The following is a 10,633-nucleotide window of genomic DNA, read 5'->3' on the forward strand; positions in this document are numbered from 1 at the left end:
GTTTGAGATTGGTGATGCTTCTGAGTCTGAAACTCTTTATGCTTCCTCGGTAATATTGCTCCTTCTTTTATAGCTTTAACTCGGCAAGGATTTCTTTTCAAAGCGCAATTCTCAATAAGTGGAAGTTCTTTAAAAAAACGTAGATTTCTTTTGTAACTTTTGTTAAAGCACGGTAACACTTCCAATGACAATGCGAGACTCGGGATCAATTACGGTCTACGGCTTTTCTTTAGAAACTGTTCATGGTGACGCCATTTGTGCGAACGACAAAGGTTCGTAAATTATAAAAGAACTTTAAAAAGATGAACTAAAGGCTACTTAGTAGCTTTTAGTCCGTTCTTCTTTAATTGTACTGTCTTGCTGATGCCAGTAATGTTGCTTAATTTTTGCGTTCACATACATAAGATACGTTATACATACATACATACATACATACACACACACATACATACACACACACATACATACATACATACATACAAACATACATACATACATACATACATACATACATACATACATACATACACACACACATAACACACATACATACATGCATGCATATGAATAATGTATGTTGTATGTATGTATGTATGTATGTATGTATGTATGTATGTATGTATGTATGTATGTATGTATGTATGTATGTAGGCATGTATGTATGTAGTATGTATGTATGTATGTATGTATGTATGTATGTATGTATGTGTGTGCATTTGACGCATGCCAAAGCCCTCAGGTGCTGATAATCAACGGATATAGTTACTGACTTTATGGAATCCCGTTTGTTCAATTAGGAGGCCCCGAAACAGAAACGGAACACTCACAGGAATTCCCGAAGAAGTTATCAACGAACTTCTGCATTTCAATTTCTTTCACACGACTCAACCAATCACAGTCATTATTCTTTACTACTCTAGGCTGAAACCCAAAATTTGGTAGGAGGGGGCCAATCAATTAGATCTACCTCAGTACGCAACTGGTACTTAATTTATTGATCCCGAAAGGATGAAAGGCAAAGTTGATCTCGGTGGAATTTGAACTCAGAACATAGCGGCAGAAGAAATACCTATTTCTTTACTACCCACAGGGGCTAAACACAGAGGGGACAAACAAGGACAGATAAACGGATTAAGTCGATTACATCGACCCCAGTGCGTAACTGGTACTTATTTATTCGACCCCGAAAGAATGAAAGGCAAAGTCGACCTCGGCGGTATTTGAACTGAGAACGTTGCGGCAGACGAAATACCGCTAAGAATTTCGCCCGGCGTGCTCGCCGCCTTAGCCACAATCACTATTACAATATTACCGTCGCTTACAGGACGTGATGTCGGTATCTCTTTGACTAACAGTAAAGTCTTTTCATTCACACTGTTTTCTCTCCTGAACCATCTCATATAACAAGGAACTTTGAGTAGCAATCCTGTGAATTATCAGCTTTAGCGAATAAACTATTTTAAGTTTAGTGCTTTTTTCCCATTTATATAGACCAACGCATCATACACACACACACACACACACACACACACACACACACACACACACACACACACACAAGTCACAATACACGGATACAACCAATCCGTTGGTACTCGTGAAAAAAGCTCCTGAATGTATCATTCTACAAAACACATAGAATATATTGTACGATACAAAATAAATACATAAGGAGTGTATAAAATTAAACTCTATGACAAAATTAAATTTAACTGGGTATTCCTATTTAACAACAATTGTTTCGTAGCTTAATAAACATGTATAAATAATTTATTTATTATATTTTATAATAATAAATTACTTAAATTGACTCTCGGCAGCTGGTACTTTGTTCCGAGGCCCGGGAGCGAAGGGGGTTCCACAGTAACCATACAGTATCCACCACCTTACTTCGAAAACAAGCACTTTCTCCCCCCCCCCCCCATCCCAACATACAATTACATACAAATACACATACATCACTACACTCATCACACCACATTTCTTTTTATTAGCATTTATTATTAATTATTGCAGGCATATTTGTACAGACACGTGATAACACCAAGAGTATATATCTACCTCCAGCCCGGGGCCCCCAAATAGTCTTGTAACAACCTTGCAAAATTTCTCTTCTAGTTCTTCGCTATTCTCCTGCGTTCGAGGTTTCCTTCCTTTCCAAAAGACCAACTCCATCGACGCTTCACTGTTTATATTTTATCCTCTACAATAATAAAAGCGAAATTCTGTCTGTCCATCCGGGACCCCCTCCCTCGTATCTCGGTCTACATAGATATATTATACATTTTTGCAACTAGGATTGATCCTCGGATTGAAAATCTCTCCTTCATTTGGTTCTTGAACATTCAGCATTGGGATCTGATTTAAAAGCATTTGGGTTACCATTTCTAGCAGTTAAAACTTGGCTGGTTCACGCCATCTTGTTTGACGTTTGTCAGACGACGTCAGAGATCAAAGGGGAAATAAAAAATTCCTTCGTTTCGATGATCTTACGTCGAGATAAGAACTTTGGGACAAACTGACCAACAGATGGAATTCAGCTTGAGACTGAAACAATATAATGATTACATTACAGGATTAATTCTCATTCACCCTTAACCTCTGATCAAACACCACCGAGGCACATCAATCATTATAGTATTGCTATTTAGCTCTCTTTACATTTGGGACGCAGGTCCAATTAGCTTTAAAAGTCCGCACGGATTTTAAGCTTGTCGTTTATAAAAATCTTCTCACATGTTTTCATTACTTTTTGTGTCTATCTTTTTTCTTTCTATTTTCCTTTTTCTCCGTCTTTCTATTCTTTTTTCCTTTCTTCCATTTTATTCCGCCTCACGCGTAACTTTGAGCTTTTTTCTCTCTCTAAAGCTTTCCTTCTACAAGTGCACATGTGTTTCCATCTGTTTGTGAATCAGTAAATGTGATTGTGCACGTGTTTTTCATGTATGTATGTGTTGATTGTATGTATATTTGTATGCATGTATATATGGGTTCGAATGTATTGTTTGTTGTTTGTTCCTTCTTGAGCCATGCCTGGCTCATAAGGGCCGGTTTCCCGGTTTCCTTGGCGCATAGGTTCTCCACCTGGACGGGACGCCGGTCCGTCACAGATGAACTGCAAGATGCAGGAGGAAAGAGTGAGAGAAAGTTGTGGCGAAAGAGTCCGCAGAAATTCGCCATTACCTTCTGCCGGAGCCGCGTGGAGCTTAGGTGTTTCGCTCATAAACACACACATCGCCCGGTCTGAGATTCGAGCCCGCGATCCCTCGACCGTGAGGCCGCTGCTCTAACCACTAGGAATGTATGTGTGTGTGTGTCCCTGTTCTGTTTGTACGCCCATGATTGTTCAGTTCGTGTGCTTCTTTGTCTGCAATCTCCCGACCTCCCACTTGTCCTCCCCTTGCAGTAATTCCTCCCACTACCCCCCATCTTCACCTCTTCACCTTCGTCGCCTCAATTATCCATTCCCGTCTCTCTTTTACTCCCATAACCACCAATACCAAAACCCCGCTCCAACTACCATTGTCCACCTCCCCACTGACACTAACCACTCCTCAATCACCGTTCATCATGCATCACCATTACTATTAGCATCTATCAACACCTCCTCGCCAACTCCACCACATTTTATACCGTATTCACGCCCCCATCTTTATCGCCACCTCCTGCCATTTGTCTATCCACCGATTATCTGCCAATATATTTATCCTTAAGCCTAATTCGCTATTTAATCAGTTGGACCACATCAATTTCTCCAGTCTCTGGGGAAGCGTGAGGCCGAAACAACCCACATCGTAGACACGCTAGTAAATGCCTTATGAAATGCCAAACGACCCGATACGGAGAGCAAATCTTTGGTCTCGGCTTTCCCCACCGAATAAATCACCGCCCCTTCCAACATAGACAATCAAAGAAAAACCGTCCACTTTTTGTGAGCTCTCTCCATTTTCGATAGTTTCGAACACCTGCTCCCATTTTCCCGCCAAACTATTTAAAATTTTATCCATGACTTTTGCCAACCGAATTGAATTTTTAATTTCTAATTTTCAATTTCCAAATCTTTTAACTTACATGTAAAGATGCAAATTGATGAAGGCATTGCAACGCCAACGCATTCATCATTTTAATACCAACATTATTATTATTTAATGAAGTTTATTCAATAATTTCATTATTCAAGCTTCTTCCTTTTCCTCTCACAATATTTTTATATTATTTTTTTTTTCATTTTCATCTAGTTTCAGCTTATGAGCTGTGGCCATGCTGGGGCACCGCCATTCGGTGTTGCTACATGATTTTACTTCACGAATGCTTTTTAGCAATTGCCATTTGGTGCATGAGAGAGTTCGATGCAGCTGCCCTCATCTGCACCTACTACCGTGAAGTTGGTTCATCTGGGACACCTGACAGGAAGAGGTCCAACTTTATTTTAAAGACATCTGCATCCACCCCATGCAGGTCTCTCAGGTCCTTCAGGAGGATATTGAAGAGCTGTGGACCTCTGAGTCTCAATTTTCTTATAATATTTACCACACTCTTTTGTACTTTATAAATTTGATGTATTTTTTCACCCCAAAGAGCAGCATCCCACTGTATGATATCACCTAAAATGTTCTATTTTAATTAATTTATGTATGATATCACCTAAAATGTTCTATTTTAATTAATTTATGTATGATATCACCTAAAAATTAATTAATGTATGATATCACCTAAAATGTTCTATTTTAATTAATTTAATTTATTGATTTCTGTATGTATAATTGTTGTACAAATGCTTGTATATATAAGTAAACACGCAAATGTATTCGCTGCTCTTATCTATTTGAAATTTGATGTAATTAGTTCTCTGAGCTTGTTCCCGGATGCTGCGTATCAATTCCTTAGAGGCTCCTTTCAGATCACTTTTTCTGAGCAATCTCCAAGTGTTGTCTTTCTCTTCAATTTCTCTGAAGTATTGCTCATGCAGTGATTTCATTTTCAAATTGTTTATTCTTTCTTCTTCATCTTGTTTCTTATATGTTATTGGGTACATCACATTTTCTGTAGGTATTGTATTGTTAATTCTTGCAGCGGCAAGCAAGTATTCACTCTGTTGTTTGATGTACCATCCCAGACTGTTCTTCGCGATGACAACCCAGATCTTTTTCCTATGCTCTTGCTTTGTTACATAGTCTCTGTTCAGTAATTTCAAACATTTCCGTTGCCTTCCATTCACTATGCATTCGTTTTCCCTACCCTCTGACATACACACCATTCGCATCCACTGGTGTGCTCCGGTCGTAACTCTCCATAACCATCATGTTTACTTGTATACTCCACTTATGTCTTGTAGCATGGGTAGCAGTTACTGAACTACAACTGGGCCCACCCTACTGCACAGTGGAGCACCTGCCGGGTGCGACACCTTCACCATTGGTTCCAGTCCCATTCACACCGTTACCCTCATCTATTTTGCTTGGCAGTTTCACTCACAAATGAGGTGTGCTTTTAGTTTACTACCAACCGGTATTTTTATCGAGACACCACCTCTATCAAGATAGTCCGACAAGGCGGCAGGGGCCTTGTTCCCCAGGTTTTGAATTCAGAGTATTGCTTCTCCTAAGTTGCTTGCCATCCCAGGCTGACAAGTACAGCCCACCCGGAGCACTTTGAGGGCACCAAACACTCGCCCTTTCCCACTTTTCTCCTGTTGGTTTAGCGAAGGAGTCGGGTATGACTCTCAGAGGGAAAGTCTTACGCAGGCCATTGAGGCATTTTATAAGTGATGGACGTTCAACTCTCTTCACTACCCCGGTATTGATGGAAAGGAAAAAAAACTGTTTGAATTGGTCTGTGAAAGTGTGATTTCGGTTGAAGAATTTTGCGGTGTCAATAAGTAATCTTCAAAAGTAGTGAAGAAAGTCAGTAATCTATTATTATTATCATTCAGTAGTTTTATTTTTATAGCGTGCTTTCACTTCACTACCGAGCGCAGCTCTGTGTGCCTTGGGTATGTGCTGTGATTTGTTGTGATGCTCTGATGGTTATTGTATGGAAAGTGTTCTACGTAGGATGTGTGCAGTGCCTAGTAGTGCAATTTTCTGTATGTTATATGTGTTTGTAAGTCCTGGTGTTTTTGTTATGTATTTGTCTGAATATTTTTTTATCATACCTAATGCACCTACTATGATAGGAAATGTTTCTGATTTTAGATTCCACATTCTGGTTACCTCTATTTCCAGGTCTTTGTATTTTGAAAGTTTCTCCATTTCTTTTAGAGACACGTTGTCATCTGCCGGTATTGATACATCAATTAGAAAGCATTTTTTTCTTCATGATCTCTGACAACTATATCTGGTCTGTTGGCCTTAATTTCTCTATCTGTGTGTATCGGCATATCCCAGAGTATGGTTGCTTTCTCGTTTTCTGTGACCTTTTCTGGTATGTGCCTATACCATCTTTTTTCTGTTGTTATTCCATAATGTTGGCATAGCTTCCAGTATATGTAGGTTCCAACTCTGTCATGTCTGTGAATATGTTCCTTCTTAGCCAGGACTGGGCAGCCAGAGATAATATGATTTATTGTTTCTTGTCCATCTCCACATATTCTGCAGTTACTTGTTATATTTCTTTTCATTACATGTTTTTGGTAATTTCTAGTGGGGAGGCTTTGGTCTTGTGCTGCAATTAAAAATCCCTCTATCTCTGCTTTGAGTCCTGAGCTTCTCAACCATTGCTGGGATTTTTCTTTGTCTATTTCTTTTGCGTTTAGTTTAGTCCAGTATTTACCATGAAGGGGCTTTTCTTGCCATCGTTTTATCATGGTTCGTTGTTGTTCTAGTTTTAGTTGGATTTCATTTGTTTTATAGCTTTTGTTGTTCTTCTTCTTCTTCTTCTTCTTCTTCTTCTTCTTCTCTTCTTCTTCTTCTTCTTCTCTTCTTCTTCTTCATATTTATTAGGTGGTATGATTTCTTGTTTGTGTTTGTCAGCTTCCTTAAATACTGAAAACAGTTTTTATTATTATTATTATTATTGAGTGAGCGAGCAGAGCATGCCATCAAAGTGACACTGGGGTAAAATATACGAAGCCCAGTATACCCATCATGACTACCCGTCTGATAAGGGTACACCAGGCACATGCATCACAACCATATGTGCGCGACATGGTGATCTCATATCAAGATAAACAGCACATGACATTGCAGGTGGAGCCCAGTTAGAATTTTCTTCAGATCGAGTAACCCATCCCGCTCAAAAGGTGCCTGAATAAGGGTTGTTTAAGGACGTTGAACGAAACACCCATGTTTCCAGAGGTAAATTATTCAAACCCCAAAGAATCCTTCTCAACACATAGCTATGATGCTCCCCCACTACTTCTGCTCGTGATCAGAGATGCACATATCGTCAGCCACTAAGGGACATGCTCAACTGGTTAAGGTCAAACAACTGACAAGCAAATCTGTGGTATTGAGCAGAATATTTGCTGTAGCCCATCTTTTATACCAAGACAAAACAATGTACATGATAACACTTCCAATCAGTTATTATCATCATCATCATCATCATCATCATCATCATCATCATCATCATCATCATTATTATTATTATTATCAGTATTATTATTATTATTATTATTATTATTATTATTATTATTATTATTATTATTATTATTATTATTATTATTATTATTAATATTATTATTATTATTATTATTATTATTAATATTGTTGTTGTTGTTGTTGTTGTTGTTGTTGTTGTTGTTGTTGTTGTTATTGTTGTTGTTGTTATTCAGTAGTTTTATTTTTATAGCGTGTTTTCACTTCACTACCGAGCGCAGCTCTGTGTGCCTTGGGTATGTGCTGTGATTTGTTGTGATGCTCTGATGGTTATTGTATGGAAAGTGTTCTGTGTAGGATGTGTGCAGTGCCTAGTAGTGCAATTTTCTGTTTGTTATATGTGTTTGTAAGTCCTGGTGTTTTTGTCGTGTATTTGTCTGAATATTTTTTATCATGCCTAATGCACCTACTATGATAGGAATTGTTTCTGTTTTCAGATTCCACATTCTAGTTACCTCTATTTCCAGGTCTTTGTATTTTGAGAGTTTCTCCATTTCTTTTAGAGACACGTTGTCATCTGCCGGTATTGATACATCAATTAGAAAGCATTTTTTTCTTCATGATCTCTGACAACTATATCTGGTCTGTTGGCCTTAATTTCTCTATCTGTGTGTATCGGCATATCCCAGAGTATGGTTGCTTTCTCGTTTTCTGTGACCTTTTCTGGTGTGTGCCTATACCATCTTTTTTCTGTTGTTATTCCATAATGTTGGCATAGCTTCCAGTATATGTAGGTTCCAACTCTGTCATGTCTGTGAATATGTTCCTTCATAGCCAGGACTGGGCAGCCAGAGATAATATGATTTATTGTTTCTTGTCCATCTCCACATATTCTGCAGTTACTTGTAGTATTTCTTTTCATTACATGTTTTTGGTAATTTCTAGTGGGGAGGCTTTGGTCTTGTGCTGCAATTAAATATCCCTCTGTCTCTGCTTTGAGTCCTGAGCTTCTCAACCATTGCTGGGATTTTTCTTTGTCTATTTCTTTTGCGTTTAGTTTAGTCCAGTATTTACCATGAAGGGGCTTTTCTTGCCATCGTTTTATCATGGTTCGTTGTTGTTCTAGTTTTAGTTTGGATTTCATTTGTTTTATAGCTTTTGTTGTTTCTTCTTCTTCTTCTTCTTCTTCTTCTTCTTCTTCTTCTTCTTCTTCTTCTTCTTCTTCTTCTTCTTCTTCTTCATATTTATTAGGTGGTATGATTTCTTGTTTGTGTTTGTCAGCTTCCTTAAATACTGAGAACAGTTTTTTGTTTTGCTCGTGTTTTGCCGCTATTTGTATCAGTTTTCCTTCCTTCTGAAGTAGGTATTTTTGCAGTCCTATGGTGGTTATTTTATAGTAGTTTTCCAGCTGTATAAGGCCTCCACCACCTTCTATACGTTGTATATATAGTCTTTCTATGTCAGATTTTGGGTGATGCATCCTAGATCCTGTCATTATTTTTCTTGTTTTCCTATCTATTTTGGTAAGTTCATTTAGTGTCCAGTTAAGGATATTGTAGCTATAACTTATAACTGGGACAGCTAAAGTGTTAATACCTATTATCTTGTTTTTAGCATTGAGCTCTGTTTTTAGTATTGATCTAACTCGTCTATAATATTCTTTTTTATATTTTCTCTTTCATTTGTGTGTGTTGTGTCTTATCTAGTTCATGGATTCCTAAGTATTTGTAAGTTTGACTTTGGTCTAATTCTTTTATTTCATTGGTTTTATCTAGTGTGATGATGCTACTCTTAACTAGTTTTCCTCTTTTCAGGGTTACTTTGGCGCATTTTTCTAATCCAAATTTCATATCTATTTCTTTGGTAAATCCATGAACTGTCTTTAATAATGTTTCCAGCTGTTTGTCATTTGCAGCGTATAGTTTTAGGTCATCCATATATAAAAGGTGGCTGATCGTTTTGCCGTAACATTTATATCCGCATCCAGTTCTATTTAGCATATCAGATAGAGGTGACAGTGCCAAGTAGAAAAGGAGTGGAGAGAGCGTGTCTCCCTGGAATATTCCTCTTCTAATGGGGATGGCTTTGGTTTTCCTGAGTCCCTCTTTTTTTTGGAGCTGTTGCACTGTTTGCCATTTATTCATAGAGTGTCCTATGCATTATTATTATTATTATTATTATTATTATTATCATTATTATCATTATTATTATTATTATTATTATTATTATTATTATTATTATTATTATTATTATTATTATTATTTACATTTAATCTGCTTGTTTGTTATAATCACATGCCGAGACACACCCAGTGTCCTAGGGCGAATGAAGGATAAGAGATGTTACAGTATGATTGAAAGCTCGGGGTGGGGAAGTGATGGGGGCAGTGGCGAAATATTCTCATGTAATATAACATAGACATTTAAATTGATAGGATTTTTTTCAGAATCTGGGCAGTATTTGTCAGTACAATCTTTTGGATTTCTCTGAGAGAAGATTCTCCTGGGATATTGTTTAGATGTTTTTGATCCCTTTCTTATCACACCTAGGGCACGCACAATAACAGGAACAGTTCTCGCTATAAGATTCCACATATTTTGCATTTCAATTTCCAGGTCCTTATATTTACTAAACTTCTCAAATACCTTTACAGATATATTTTTATCAGTGGGAACACTTACATCTATTAGTCTACAAGTATTTTCTTTCCTGTCTTTAATGATTATGTCTGGTCAATTGGCCTGGATTGTTCTGTCGGTGTTGACTGGAAAATCTCAGGGGATAGTGACATTTTTACCTTCAACGACTGGCTCAGGATGATGTGCATACCTGTAGCAGGAGTGTTGATTTTGTAGTGTTTGCATATATTTCAATGTAAATACTGTCCTACCTTATCGTGGTAATTTTTGTATTCGTTTGGTGTCAGCACAGTACATCCCGAGACGAGATGGTCTTTTGTTTCACCAAATGTGTTGCAGAATTTGCATTTAGGGTCAGAACCGTTTTGAAAAACGTTAGCTTGGTAGTTTTTTGGCAAGCAAATTTTGGTCTTGTGCCGCTAATATGAAATCTTTAGTCTCTGCTTTCAGTCCTGA

This window comes from Octopus sinensis, linkage group LG25 (assembly GCF_006345805.1).
Source record: "Octopus sinensis linkage group LG25, ASM634580v1, whole genome shotgun sequence".
In the NCBI taxonomy this organism is placed as follows: domain Eukaryota; kingdom Metazoa; phylum Mollusca; class Cephalopoda; order Octopoda; family Octopodidae; genus Octopus; species Octopus sinensis.